The sequence below is a fragment of the Uranotaenia lowii genome, chromosome 3, assembly GCF_029784155.1.
Source record: "Uranotaenia lowii strain MFRU-FL chromosome 3, ASM2978415v1, whole genome shotgun sequence".
Taxonomy (NCBI): domain Eukaryota; kingdom Metazoa; phylum Arthropoda; class Insecta; order Diptera; family Culicidae; genus Uranotaenia; species Uranotaenia lowii.
This window is the reverse complement of record NC_073693.1, coordinates 279463079-279478958: the sequence shown is the minus strand read 5'-3', so window position 1 is coordinate 279478958 and position 15880 is coordinate 279463079. Positions and strand designations below refer to the sequence as shown.

Here is a 15880-nt window from a genome sequence, read left to right as displayed (position 1 = left end):
TTATTTCCACCAACCATAGAAAATTTCTATTACTTTTTTTTCATAATTTATGCAGTAGACGATTTAAACAAAAATGTTTTAAAATCATGCTCTATTCGAAAACAAATATAGGGAAGATAAGGGCATAACGAGCACCTCCGAACACCGTTTTTCTACAAAAGTACGTATTTTCTTAAACAAATTTTCTTGAGGATTTGTTTCGTACTACCTATAATATTAATTTTTTACCGAAAATAAAATATCCTTTTCATCTTTACAGAAATATTAAATAATAACCAGCTAGGTTCTCAAGTGACGAAAATAGTATAATTTTTGAGCACCACCAAATAAGCTTTTATGACATTTAAATCAGCTTGATCCGAAATGTACGCACTGCAACATGATTTACACATTGTTTCTCAATTTTCACCATCATAAAATTTTCGATTTTTCACTTTAATCAATTTTAAAACGTGTTTTTACCTAAATTTGTTGACCTGGGGCGAACAGAGCACTATCATTCAGGGCAAGATGAGCGTTTTCTGCCGTATAATCTAGCAGCGAATTCAACTCGATGAAGTCAACTGAACAATAGAGCTACAGCTTGACTTGTCGATTTGTGCCTGACTTTTGTCAAATTTTGTATTGAATATCCAGGCAAACCCGGATGAAACCGGGCAATCTGGCAACACTGTAAAGCGTGAGGGTCTATAACAATCGTTGAAAAATATCTCGTAACATAATACCTTTCCATGCCATATTTGTTTCCATTCGTAGCTTCGTTAGCATTAATTGAGAACTTATGCTAACAAAATTGTATTGGGCTCACCTCCCTCCTCCTATGTACCTAGTCATTGAAAAGGGGATGGTGTGTCAGATAATCATAGAATCATATCAAAATGATTTTCCATGGTAAGTTTTTTTTCCATTTCTCGAATTTTGTAAAAAAAAGTTTAATATAAGCTTTCCTTTTCCCTTCCTGTATTCCCAATTCTATTCTACTACTGCCAGAAAGGATTTGTTTCACATAGAAAAGTTCCTCGTATTGAAGTACCATCCCATGCCAAATTTTGTTTTATTTGCGTAGTGAATTCTTGGGTTATGAATATCCTTGAAAGGAAGAACCATCCCCCTTTCCGTTCTCCCCATTGAATGGGTGAGAACTTAATATTCATAAAAGAAGTTTTCGTACTCAAATACTTTTTGATGCCAAATTTGGCTCCATTTGATTAATTAGTTTTTGAGTTATGTAAAAAATTATAAAAGAGGCCCCTTACCCTTTTATATTTCCTTACTGGAAAGAGGGACGGGTCTCAAACAATCATAGAAATGTTCTTCGTATCCAAATACCCTCCCATGCCAAATTTGGTTCCATTTCCTTTATTAATTTTTGATTTATGTAAAAAAGTTTAAAAGAGGCCCCCTCTCCCTTTCTTCTGGAAAGAGGGAGGGGTCTCAAAAAATCATTGACATATTTTTCGTATCCAATTACCTTCCAGTGCCAAATTTTGTTAAAATATCTTGATTAGTTTTCGAGTTTTATGAAAAATTGTAAGAAAGCCCCCTCCCCCTTCTTATCACCCCACTGAGAGGAGGGAGGGGTACCTAATATGTCTAGAAATATTCCTCGTTCCCAAATACCACCCCATGCCAAATTTGATACCATTTACTTGATTGGTTCTCAAGTTATGCAAAAAAATTGTCTTATTTTTGGGAAGCCCCTCCCCCCTTCATGAGAGAGGGAGGGAGTTATTTTTATGTATATAGATTATACGGCTAGTAGCATCATCCGTCAAACAAAACATCAGAAACATAAAGTATGAGCATGTGTTAATAGTTTGAATTCTACAAACAGATCTAGATTATTTTGTTATTGCATTGTTTGATGAATCAACGCCTTACCGTTTAGTGCAAAATGCATCTATTATGAATGATAAACGAAAATAAATTCACCTTGACCAGGAATCGAACTCTAGTCTACTAATTAGCTCTCCGACACCTTACCAATAGGCCAAATAGAAGATGCAACAAGTGAAGCTGTAGCTCTATTATTCAGTTGACTTCATCGAGTCGAATTCGCTGCTACACAGTAAACGAAAATTACCGAGTTCGGTAATTTTTTTACCGAAATCCTAACATGTGGAGTTCGTTAAACCGTTCGGTAATTTTTCTCATGGCAGAGAAGTGACAGCTGTCAAATATTACAGACCTTTTTCGGTAAAACATTACCGAAACTCGACTGATCATGACTAAGATCATCTGTCAAATTATTGACAGTTGTCAACGTGATAGCTCGTTATATTACCGAACAACGGTGTTGTACAACCGAAATGCCTGTAGTTATTACTGAAAGGGCGGTAATTTTTAACCGGAAAACTATATAGAAGCTCGTTAACATGTACCGAACAACCGGAATAGTTACCGAAGTACCAGTAATTATTACCGAAATACCTAAAATTATTACCGAAATACCTGTAATTGCTATTAAAATGCGGGTAAATATTACCGAAATACTGTGATTTTTTTACCGAAAATCTGTAAATGTTCTGTAATATTTACCGAACAACTGGTGGATTTTACCGAAATGTTTGTAATTATTACTGAAATACCACTAAATTTTACCGAAAAATCTGTTATTTCTACCGAAAACTCGGTAGCTTTTACCGGAATGTCGTCTATATTTACCGAAAACTGATTTTTTTTCGGTAATTATTACCGAAAACCGTTAAAACGTTCGGTAATTTCAGCTTATGATGCTCAGTGCATTACGCGAGATTATCGGAGTCTCCAGAAAACACTTAAAGCGAAATATTTCAATTCTGATGGACTTAATAATGATATTTTAAAATTATAAAAATTTCAAAGGTATCTTAAAATTAATGATTATAAAAAACAGTCATCTGTGCTCGTCAGAATAAACAAATTTCGTTTCAAGTGTTATCTGGAGACACTGATCATCTCGCGTTATGCGCTGTGCATCATAGGCTGAAATTACTGAACGTTTTACTATTTCCGGTTATGATAACCTTAAATTTAACGGCTTTGGTCAATATTCAATAAAAAATGGCTTTGGCTACCAAGTTATGAAATATAGACCTAAAAAAGAAGAATATTTTGAGTTGAGGTGGAACAACTAAACTCATGGAAATGATTATGAATTAACACTTACATTCATTTACGACGACCAAATCAATTCATAAATCAAAGCTGTTAATAAATTGTAATTTCAAAATTCCATTTATTAATAAATTACTTGAACATTGTCATGGGAATCATCTGTTTCAATTCCTGGTTCTGCTGCCAATAGGCCCCAATCACATTCTGGACAATCCTTACCAGATACTTGGCGTAGAGTTTAGGCCACAATTTGTTCTGTACCAGCGTTACGTAGCGGAACACCTGAACCGTGAATTGTTGCCCGTAGCGCCCGTTCGATGCATTGCGACAGATCAAACTGTTTGATCAGCCGGAAAGATACGTCTATGTAGCTAAGCTCCTGGTTGATTTTCGTTGGCCAAGAAGTGTCAAGTATCTGAAAAATACACAATTTTGTTAAAGAAAGGGTTGAAACGTGGATTATGAAATTTTGATCTACCTCAATTTGGTGTATTCAGGCAAACGATAACTGTCGATTTCTGAGACCAAACCAGCAGTCATTTACGGTATTTTGTAGAGGAGTCTGCGTAAGAATTATCTGTCTTCTGCCAAATCCAAGTTCCTGTAAGAGAAAAATAATCTCATTCGAGTATCATTGTATTCCCGAAAAGACTGCTAATCAATGATTTCTAGCGTCCATAGTCATCTTTGAACTGTAGAATTGACTCACTTAACGTTTTGTCCTTATCTAACTAGGTAGTTAGACAAAATTGTAAAATTTACAAACAATGAAAACGAGAAAAACGACTCATTACAAAACGAATAAAAAAGAATTCACAGACAATAGTCTTAAAATTTTCAGATAAACATCTTTACGAAAATACAAAGGTTAAACAAAAATTAACTTGTAAGCTTTTTTACATGAATACAATTTACCTTAACAAATGCTGCATTTATGTATCAGTGGATGTGGTAGCTTTATCCGGGCTTGATTGTATGGCACACAATCCATGGAACGAATTTTTTTCCGAAACAGTCGAGCCACACTAACATGTCACTTGAATTCGTCTTTGACCTGGTAACGAAATTTCAAATTTATTAAAATGACAATAATTGAAATAAGAATTAAAAATAATTCTCACCAGAAAATTCTGCAGTTCATTCCACTTATCATCGAGCGGGGTGGTTCCGTTCAACGTTTTCATGTCCATACTATCGACAAACTTTTGCAACCATTCGAACTCTTGTGGAACTACTTGAGAGTGGACTGATCCTCAAAGGGTTCAGACACCGGTTGATCCCGGATTTTGACTAAACGAGGCTTCGGTTAAAATCGATCCAGCAGCGGGATCAACCTGTGGCACGCTTTTCTTTAAGCTTGCAACCGGGATGTTGGTGCCGGGTTGCCGAGATTCATTGCGACCACTTCTGAGACAGATTAAACTTTGGTAGAGGTGAGGACCTCACTTATGAATTTTGATCATCGTCGCGAATGTTGGTCTTCGAGCTCTGAGTATGTGGGGTTGGAGTAAAATCGATACCCAATAGAAGATTCAGGTTGCTGTTTGATGAGTCTAGTGCGATGGGGGATGATGAAGATGAAGCTGCTGATGTTGCTGATGGAGTGGATGAAAACGATTTTGGTCATTATTTGAATTGGCGCTGGAATGAAGCCAATCAAAGTTCCGATCCCGCCAGGCGTAGGATGAAGTTCAACACCACTTGATGATGATGACGATGGTTTGTTTATGCTGGTTATGGAGGTGGTGGGACAGATTGGCAAGAACTGCTCGAATAAGGAATGGATTTTTGTTCCGGTCTTTCACCGGCTCCTGCGTTGCTATTGAAAAATTATGGATGTGAGCAATTTGAATGTAGGGATTGTCTGAATGTGGAATATGTGGTTATGAGTAAAATAACAAAAAATGACAATTTAAAACACGTCAATTCTTGACACTGAACGTAAATATTATGCAGAAAAAGTCATGAAAATAAGTTTGAGTCTTCTTTTTTATTCTAAATTAAAATTTGTTTACCAGTTTATTTACCTTACTCATCAATGGTGTTTCCTCTACGTCAAATAATTTACTCGTGGACGAAACACAACTGAAACAATTAAAAAAACTTCGACTTGCGTACATTGCGCTTTTTTTGCTCGCAACTGCTGAACGGCTGTTAGATACAAGAACGAAACGAAAATAAAATGGCAGTGAAACGTTTCCTATTTGTATTTGCCTATTTTACAGCGCAAGCGGGATGCCAATAACACTTTGTGGTATTAAGAGAGAGAGACAGCTGCGCTCAAAGCTGCCAGAAAAAGACACTTGAAATTTGACGTCTGTTTTGACAGTGACAATGATTTACAGATATCGGTGTTTTTTTACCGAAAATTTACTGCGAAGCAATTTTTTTACATAAAAATAAACGAACTCCGGTAAATTAAAAACTGATTTACCGAACTCGGTAAAAACAATACGTCAAATTGATCAATTACCGAAATTTTTCGAATTACAGACCAGGTTCTGTAAAATAAATTACCGAACTCGGTAATTTTCGTTTACTGTGTAGATTCCCCGATAGAAAACGCTCATCTTACCTTGATTAATCCCAGTACCCGGTAAACTTGAATCGGCAGAAAGGTAACTCAAATCGCCAGAGAAATCGTTAACGATCTCTCTGGCGATTTTGCATCATTATATCGGTAGAGAGGAACTCACCATATGCGTGTCTCGGGCGTGAGTGCTACGAAATCTGAGTAGAAATGCTTAGCCCGCCCCAAGAGAGCGCGATCCGAATTGTGCTCGTGTGTTCCTATCGTGGTGTGTGTGTTCGGCTCAGTTCTGCCGACGCATGCCGAATGATTTCCGTTACAGTGGTGTTTGATTTGATTAAGGACATCAAAAACGCAATGTACCAAATTAATGCTTTATTGGATTAATCCTTTCAGAAACCGTTACCCGAATTTTTTTCGTTTGTATGCTTCATACTTTTTTCCCGCAGCGTACAAAAACAGATACGTATATAAAAAACAATTAAATCTATATTTCTTGATGTAATCCGTAGTTTTCAGAAAACTTGGGGCAAGAGTGTTTAATTTAACTTTTTTTTTTTATACTTTATTCCATTTTCCAAATTAAAAAATTCGAAATTCAAATTTCTTTTTAAAAATCTTCTTAAATTTTTAATACCCGACTACGAATTGATTAATAGCAAATAGATATTATCAGAACAATACAATAAAGCTTCAAAACAGGGAATTTTGATTCATACTTTCTAAATATCTAACTTTTGACTTAGATACAGCATTTTAATTCTGATTCAGATTCAGAATCCAGATTCTTGTTCGGAGTTATCGACTGTGATTCTTATTTGATGTTTCCTCGACTGTGATTCTTATTTGATGATAACAAAATTATTTGATGTTTTGGTTGTTGGATAGCAAACTCAGTCTTAAAGACCATCCAACAATCAAAATATTGTTGATATCCAGATTCTAAATTAAGATACAGAATTCAGATCTAGAATTTAGATTTAGAATTCATTTTCAGCGTTCAAATTCAAATTTTAGATAAAGGTTTCCGTGTCAGATTTTAAATTTAGAATTCAGATTCAGATTTCAGATTTATTTTTCAAAATTAAAATTCAGATTTATATTTATAATCTCAGATTTCATTCGTCAGACTCAGATTTCAAATCCAGATTTCAGATTCAAATTTCAGATCCAGAAGTCAGAATTTAGATTTAGGATTCAGCTTTATAAGATTTTATATTCAGATCTCTAATACAGATTTCGGTATCTGATTACAGATTCAGGTTCAGCATAATTGAGATTTCAGATTCAGGTTTCAAATTCAGATTTGATATTTGAAAATCAGATTCAGTTTAAGATTTCAGATTCATCTTATTTCAGATTTTTGATTCAGATTTAGGAATAAGAAATTCAAATACACAATTCAGATTCAAATTTCTGTATTCCGGTTCAGATTCAGAATTGAATTCAGATTTCAGATTCAGAATTCAGATTTAGAATTTATTTAGAAGCAAAAATCGTATTCAGATTTAATATTCAAAATACACATTCGAATCCAGAGTGGTTATTTGTATTTTAACCATAACATACGCAGGTTTATATTTTGGAATATCCTAGGATTTTTTCAAATGGCATTCTTTGTGTGTTTTTATTGAATTTTTTGAGTTGGGGCTTGTCTTATTTGAATAAATTTGAATCTGGTTACCCATTGTTTGTTTTTTGTTGTATAAATAACTAGATCTGAATGGAAAACAATTAGCTCAAAGCCCCGGTGAAGTGATATTTAAAAAATAGAAAATTTTCTTCTGAAAACGAATTCCGTTTAAATCATTTATTCATACATAAATACATATGTAGGTATATCCATAAAACAAATAACATTTTTCAATAACAGATTGCAACTTCTTGACATTTACAGATATCAATTTTTCGTATGGTTTTTTTGTTTTTCGGTATACTGCATCGTTAAAGTTTCGTAAGGCTTTAGAAAACTTGGCAACAGCTTCACAAAATTTTGTTTATTAGGTATAGTTATTTTGAATAACTGAAATCAAATCGACGACTCATTTCAAGTCTGTGGACATTTTTTCCACTAAGTAAATTTTTCTTCTCAGTTTTGGAACAGAAGATCCACAATTTCCCTAACAAATATGGATCTTCATATTCATATGATTTTAATTGTTCTTCGAACAAAACCATGTTTTGGGATCTTTCAAATAATCTTCCATTTTTTGAAAATCATAATCATTTTTAGGAGGAAACTCGAAATATCGCTAGGATCCGAACAAAGATTCTGACGCGAGATTTCTTTGATACTCTTGGATATTCCCCCCACTAGTAAAAAATTTTGAGCATCCAGTCGTCTTGTTGAAAAAATTAGTATGTGTTATTAAAATCAAATTTTCGAAAAACCGTAATCTGGATTTTAAATCTGAATTTGAAACCTTGAATCCTGAATCTGATATCTGAATTCTAAATACTGAAATCTGAGTCTGAAATCTGAAAACTGAATCTAATCTGAAATCTGAATCTGAAATCTGAATCTGAAATCTGAATCTGAATCTGAAATCTGAATCTGAAATCTGAATCTGAAATCTGAATCTGAATCTGAAATCTGAATCTGAAATCTGAATCTGAAATCTGAATTGGAATTGCGGTTCCATATGTCTTCAGATTTGATTTTTACTTTAATACCGAAATATAGAAAGAAAAAAAAACTGAACACACCCTAGGTCAGGCAAAAAGAAATTTACTGCAGCATTTTCTTACTTTTCGACAGAAAAAATGAGCGCTGTTTGAAAAGATTTGTAATCGGTTATGATAAAAATTCGTACCAGTACCAAACAAAATCAACAAAGCTATTTTTTCCGTAGATGGGGCATGCTCAGTTTGGTGCAACTTGTAAACATACCCAATGCAAAACTCTCTCAAAGACTTAAAAGTTTTAAGAATGATCATTCTAATGAAACAAAATTTTATACCTGGTCGGTGATTTAATCAGATCAGTTTGACATTTGAGCGCTTTTTGGTTTTATCTTCTGTTTTCCATCCCTGGAACACACCATTCTGAAACCCAAACTCAGATTTTTTAATCCAGAATTTGGAATTCTAACACAATAACTTTAAATTCGAAATTCTGAATTTGAATTGATAAGTGATGAATTAATCATACTCACATCGGAACAAAATGTTCTGAATGACAATTTAAAAACGATTGTGGGAATTGAGGAAGAAAATTTAAAATTATTATTTATAATATTTTTTTTAAAAATGAAAGTCATTTTGATAAAACATAATATGTCACTTACCGAATGTTGCACCTTATTTGCGATGTCCTTTGCACAACCTCTTTTTTTAATTAACATCACTAAATCACAATCTCTTTTATTTAACACTACATTTTCTCAATACTTGAATGTCCTTCGTTTAAAAATTTACCGCCCGCTATCACCTGACCGCACCACACGAGGGTACGTCTGGAACTGACAATGCTTTGCTTGCACACAGTTTATTCGAAACGACAAACGAGTAACCCGGTGAGGTAATAATATGAATAATATCAAACGAGCAGCCGTCGCCCGTCGGCCCAGTTAAGTTCTTCAGAAAAATGCTCCCAAGGCGAATAAGAAGAAATATCAGACCCGCCGTGCGCGAGTGTCGCCGAAATATAACCGTTTTTTCCTAAGTCGGGATACCCAGTACTCAATTTTCTGAATTCTCTGTCGATTTTTGAGAGGACGCGCTTACTGGGTAAGCGCGTCCTCTCAAAAATCGATAAAGCATGCAAAAAATTGAGAGTTGAGTCACCGAACTTAGAATAAAACGTTTAATCTCGGCGACCAGAGATGCCAATGTGCCTGATTTTTCAGGTATTGCCTGATTTTTCGAGGCTCTGCCTGACAACCTGATAAGCCATTGAATTTGCCAGATTTTTGAAAATATGCCTGATTTTGCCTGATTTTTGCAAATGTGGTGAAAAATGGGTAGTAAGGAACTGGATTAGATACCATTGCTGAAGTGAAAAAAAGGCTGAATCAAAGCATGCGAAAGATTCCCTTGAATTCTTATTTAAAAAAGCGAATTAATGGGAATCTTTCAATTCTAGAGTTTGTTTTGATTAGGTCGTATGAACCATTATAAAAAAATTAAGTTATTGACTGCAAACGATTGATAAACATGTATACTATGTTAGATAAAAATTTGGTTCCATTCAGTCAATAAATAACTTTATCATTAAGATTTTAATTTTAGACGTATATTGACTTTTTCATTTTTGAGTGTGATTTGGTTTTAAAGTCTTTTTGCGTTGCCCTGCATTGCCGTGCATGCAAAATGTCCCAAAATTACAGTTCGGCGAGTTGATTTATTGGTCCTTTTGCATTTTCGCGGAAAGAGCTGTATCTAGAGCTTATATTCTTTCCACTACAGAGGCAGTCAAAATAAGTTCGAGCTTTTGATTTGTCTCCGAACTCCCTGGGTTTATCGGAGGCACCAGATTGTAACCAGCAATGTACAATCAACGTTCAAGAATGCTTTCGTAAGGACGGTCTCTCTAAGCCCGATTCCGCAGGCCTCTGAGCGGCACTTCCACATGTCACTGCTGCTTCCTGCTACCACTAGTATCAAATTCAGTATCTAAACAGGAAATTGCGAAGTAAGATGCAATTAAAATCAAGTTTTAGGATAAAATTTAACAAATGGCAAAACGACGTTTGCGTCAAATGTATTATGCAAAACGTCGTAAGTACATGTTTGCTCAAACAATTTAACTGATGCTCATAACGAACACAGTAGTTTATTTCGTAAAAAAAAAGATCATCACTTTTAGCGACATTTCCGTTATGTTATTGTACCCTGATTTTGCCTGATTTTTGTTTCACCAGTTCCCTGATTTTTGAAAACAAATGTTGGCAACCCTGTCGGCGACACTCCAAGAACGCAAATATTCTCATTCGGTTTGTCCTGCCGAGATACCTAGAGGCAACGAATACGAATGCGTACATGCGAAATCAGTTTGAATCGTACTCGTACACTCGTACGGTGCAGTCGTAGCAGTCGACTCCTCAGGCAGCGGTGTGTAGACTCGCTTCGGAAAGAATCATTCGGCTGATTTTTTCCGAGTTTAACTTGTTGTGTGCAGATTGATTTTATCTTCGTTCCAATCATGACGCGATTGCACACAAAACGAAGAGAACATTTCCGAATTGATGTTTTCCATGCCTCGCAGGAATAAAATCATACCAACGAAACAACAGAACGAAGCTTACCGTACACGAATGCTCACGAGCGATCGTTGCCCAACGGACCGAGTTAACATTCCTCGCACCCTTCTCTCGCTCGTTTCCCGTTCCCTTGTATCCAGGGTTGCCAACATTTGTTTTTAAAAATCAGGGAAATGGTGAAATAAAAATCAGGCAAAATCAGGCAACGTATGTAACTCATCACTCCTCCACATTTTCACTTCAATATGTGTTGAATAATTCTTACTTTATCAAAGGAATAGCAAGATTCCCTTCAATTCTCTTTTTCAAATAACAATTAAAGGAAATCTTTCCATTGCTTTGATTCAGCCACATTTTCACTATTTAACTTCAGCGATGGTACCTATTCCAGTTCTTTACTACCCATTTTTCATCACATTCGCAAAAATCAGGCAAAATCAGGCATATTTTCAAAAATCAGGGAAATTCAATGGCTTATCAGGTTGTCAGGCAGAGCCTCGAAAAATCAGGCAATCCCTGAAAAATCAGGCATATTGGCATCTCTGCTTGTATCTATCAATTTAAGCCACGCCCCCATGCGTTGTCCGATTGATGTGTTCGGCTGCCGAACGAAAACGATTTTTTTTAATTCGGTGAAATGTTCGTTTGCTTCGCTGATGTTTCCCCCCCGATTGCTGTTTACTCCTGCCGAGTTTACCCGAAGCTTACTTCCTGATGCTTTCCGAGTTGAACTTTAGATAGCATCATTGCAGATTGAGTTTAACGAAATAAAATCGTTCTTCAAAGAAGGGCAAAGTGCGAGTATGTAGACTCGCGATTTTAGCATCTCTGTCCTCAGGCAGGCAAACACGCGTCTCGAAGGGAAAAATACAAACACGATTCGGATTGTTTTCGTGTGATTCTCTGGAGGGCGTGTCTCAGATTATTTCGTGGCACTCACTCAAGGCACGCGTATGGTGTGTTCCTCTTTGCCGATTAGATGATGCAAAATCGCAAGAGAGATCGTTACGATCCCTCTGTCGATTTGAGTTACCTCTTTGCCGATTCATGTTTACTGGGATGATGCTTATACTGCCCCAGGGGGGTTCTCATTATGCCCCTACAGTGACTGGTTTTCAGTCTTCGACAAAAAAAATTAAAATGCATTTTTAAGTGTTTTTATCTACTTTTTCAAGTTTCATCCAATTAGGCAATAGACTATTTGAGTGTCTGAACACGAAACAATGATGTAATTCACATATTATAGCTGTTCTCTATGGTTAAATAAGTGTTTTCCTTAAGGTGGCCATTATGCCCTCATCTCCCCTAAGTACGTTAAACTCATCAGTGCATTTAGAAAAAATTGAATTCGAAAAACAAATTTTATTAGCACTTTAACCGAAAACATTTACTGCAAAAAATTAACAAAATTGATACATTGTTCACTATCGAAGAAGTATGTTTGATAGGCTTAAAGTTATTCATCACATTACATTTTTCAAACCGAAAAAAATTAAAAAATCATAAACTATCAATTTGTACAAAAAATGTTCTTACCTGTTGAGAGTTGAAAATCAGCAGTAAATAAAAAAAAATCTATACATTCTTAAAAAAAGAAAAAGAGCCTCATTAATTACTTTTATTTAGTTCTACAGAGTGTCGTCGAACCGTGGGCACGTCGACATTTTGGTTTCAGGGATTGGGTTTTTCAACAGGACTCGGCGCCGGCTTACAAAGTGTAGAAAACCCAACTTTGGTTTGCGCAACATTTTCTAGGGTTCATTTCGAGCTTCGAGTGGCCGACGAGTTCGCCAGACCTGAACCCTATGGACTTCGCTGTTAGGAGTATGTTGGAGGCCGAAGTCTGCTCTTAGAAACATGAAGGTGTGGAGGTCCTGAAGCGACATCTCGTGGCAGCCTGGGATAAAATACCACAAGAACACCTGCAGGCCTGATACGATGCGTTCCTCGACCGTCTGCGGCGAGTGGTTAAACTCGTTTTCAAGAGAAATTGAATGAATTTGAAATAAAAAGTTGTTGTTTTGATCAATTTATATGATTATTTCAATGTAGCACTTCAATTGCCGGACCCTGTAATAATCAAATTAATGATATAACATTCAACTGTAGTTTGTAATACTCAATTCTCTTCTTTTTTATTCCAATAATTCTATGAAAATTTTTGATTAGATCTTATTACTCTAAGTCACGTACTTTTAGTTATTAATGTATCTGAATAAAGCCTCTACCTATAATTGGTGTGCTTTTTAATTGGAGCCATTTTTTCTCTGTTTCCCTTGAGGGACTTCCTTTTGGTCCCTCATGAAAATGAAAAAACGGTTCACAACTCGCCGTCCACTCCGTATTGGTTTGCGAAAGAGAGAGGGCCAAAAACGAAATTTGAATTTTTCGTTCCAAGGTAGGATCTATTTAATTACGAAAAAGGTGTGCTCGGAAAGTGCGGTTTAGGCAGGATGTAAATTTGCAATTATTTTTAACGCAATTCCGTTCGCAGAATTATGTTAATGCTCTCCGGTGGTTTCTTCCCAAGCCTGCACTGCAGAGAGGTTTCATTTTACCTGTGAGGTGCATTTTTTTTTATTTGAGGGAAAATGTAATAATTTGAAAATGATTGAAGATGTGTGTGGCTGAGAAAGTGCTATTAATAATTTGAAATGAAACATAGTACTGACTATGAAATCATAGTACGTTATAATTAAATTCAACACTGATAAAAAAAATTGGACCAATTAACAAACATTGAAAAATGTAGTAACTTATATTAAAAACTATCAGAAAAAAAAGTTCAACATATAAAGCATGTTCCAAACAACGAAGTCTGTAGGATTTACCACCCCCAAACCATGTGAGGAGGATGGTTTCGTGCGAACAAATAACGGATGTGTCAAACAGCCTTGCTGCCAAATAAGCCCCAAACGGTTACCACCAAATTAATGAACATCGAACCTTGGTAGGAATGGTGATGCTGATTGTGGCAAAGCTGCGATAAAATGTTCTCCGAACAGGGAATTGTAATAAACGGTGTCACGGTGCTGCCGGATTTGGTGGTTTCTCTGTGTGGTGGATTTATTATATTTGCCTGAACTGGTGGAAGGGCTTTAACATTTGGTTAAACGGAAATTTGGATTCTAATAATACAAACTTGTGTTACGGTTCAGTAGATCTTTTAAAAAGTCCAAGGTTTTGTGTTTTTATATTATAACATTTTCATGACTTCATTTAAAAAAAAAAACAGAACATGTTCCACATCGCCAATAATGGTTGCTACTCCGTGCTTGACCGAGGCCGTCAGTTTTGTGCAAGGACCAATAGAATGGTGCTTGGGATTAGCATAACATTCCTGATCTTCGGTAAAAGAGAACCTGTACTAGTGAGAAACCTGTTTCAGCGAGAAAAAAAGTTCAGTCCCTTCGAATCTTGCTAAACTAGATTCAAATTTTAAACAAAAAATCACCTCTTGATGCTCTGCATTTCGGAAAATTAGTTTAAATCTTTTAAAAACACAGCTCAAGAGTTAACATAATTTGAAAAAGGGTTAGGAGAAAATTTATAAAGGGCAACATTATAATACGACACACAATATTGTCGCTGAATCCTCAAACCGAATGATTGGTGGAGTAAACAATGACTGTAATTTTTTTTGTTTTTGATAGGAGTTTAACCCATTTAGGTCATTCTTCCTCGATGAAAATGGTGTTTAACCCATTAGGGTCATTGGGGTGGTTTTTGGCTCAGACTTTATGCAAAAGTTTGGCTTTCCGAAGGAAAGCCAGAACCTTGGTCTCTTCTTCCGGGCAGTTACTTAGAATTTCCCTTAGGCTTGTTGCAAGACGGCAGGTCTGTCTAATAAGATGGTATTGAGGACATGTAACCAAGATGTGTTTGATGGTAATTTCTGTGCCGCAGCATGGGCATATTGGAGGGTGGCTTTTAGTCAAAAGATGTTCGTGTGTGAAGCGAGTGTGGCCGATACGGAGGCGGGTAAGAGCTCTTCTTTCATTTAGGGTCGGTCTGTCTGTCCATTTAACCGTGGAGTTTTTGATTTCACGCAACTTTGCATGGAGATTGGAGTTCCATTCGATGTCCCAGGATTCTTGTAGAGACCCTCTTATGAAGTTGAGGGCATCTTGTTGAGGAATGGCTATCGGCGGGGGATCCGAAAGCGTGACTGCGGCTGCGAGTCGATCGGCGGCTTCGTTTCCGGGGATTCCGGCATGCCCCGGTACCCAGCAAAGGGTGATTTGCTTTTGGAGAGCTATTTTGGTGATGGTTGGTAGCCAAGGGTGTTTAATGTTGCCGTGTGACAAGGCGGAGAGCACACTGGCCGAATCGCTGAAGATCACAGTTTTTGGATCGTATGTTTCAGCTGCTTTTAGTATTGCGAACGCCTCGGAGCTGAAGACAGAACATTGCGATGGGATAGGTAGGCTTAGATTGTTGTTACCATTGTATACGCCGCTCCCGACGCGGCCGTTTTTGGTTTTGGAACCATCTGTGTATGCGTGAGAGAGGTGGCCAAATTTATGTTCCACAAGCTGACTAAAGTGGGCTTGAATGATTGTTGGGGGATCATTTTTTTTAATAACTCGCATCAGGCTTAAATTTACTATGGGAGTTTTATCGTTCCAGAAACTAATACGAGGTTCTGGTCTGGGGCAGATCGGTGGGAATTCGTTGCCCGTCAGGTTGGAGAGGAAGGTGTTCGTTCTAGCAACCATTTGGTATTCGCTGGAGCCCCCATTTGAGAGCCAACGCACGGCTTTTGATGATAGAAGTTTAGCGATTGTGTATTTGAATGGGGTTTGGCCGCTCTCAGCCATCAGTGAACTGATTGGGCTGGTGCAGAAAGCGGAGCCAATTATTCGTACGCAGCTATTGTACAGAGGTTTCAATTTGTTGATGATTTCTGAACTAGCTCGGCTGAGTAGGCCCAGCCCGTGTAGGATTGAAGGAAGAAACCAACCGTGGAGGAAGCGAAAGAGGGAATCTCTGTGGGCGTGGCTGGTTTTGTTGGCTAGGATTTGAAGGATGGATAACTTAGCTTTGGCATTCT

At 36.7% G+C, this 15880-nt stretch overlaps 1 long non-coding RNA gene across 1 annotated transcript; it reads right to left on the bottom strand.

The window, feature by feature from the left end:
• Positions 1 to 3384: 3384 nt before the first annotated feature.
• On the bottom strand, positions 3385 to 4536 carry LOC129750718 (uncharacterized). Its single transcript, XR_008738469.1, has 4 exons — positions 4218 to 4536; positions 4012 to 4150; positions 3575 to 3697; positions 3385 to 3511 (listed from the first exon to the last, which is right to left on the bottom strand). It is a non-coding gene; the product is annotated as an uncharacterized LOC129750718 (long non-coding RNA).
• Between the last annotated feature and the right edge of the window lie 11344 nt (positions 4537 to 15880).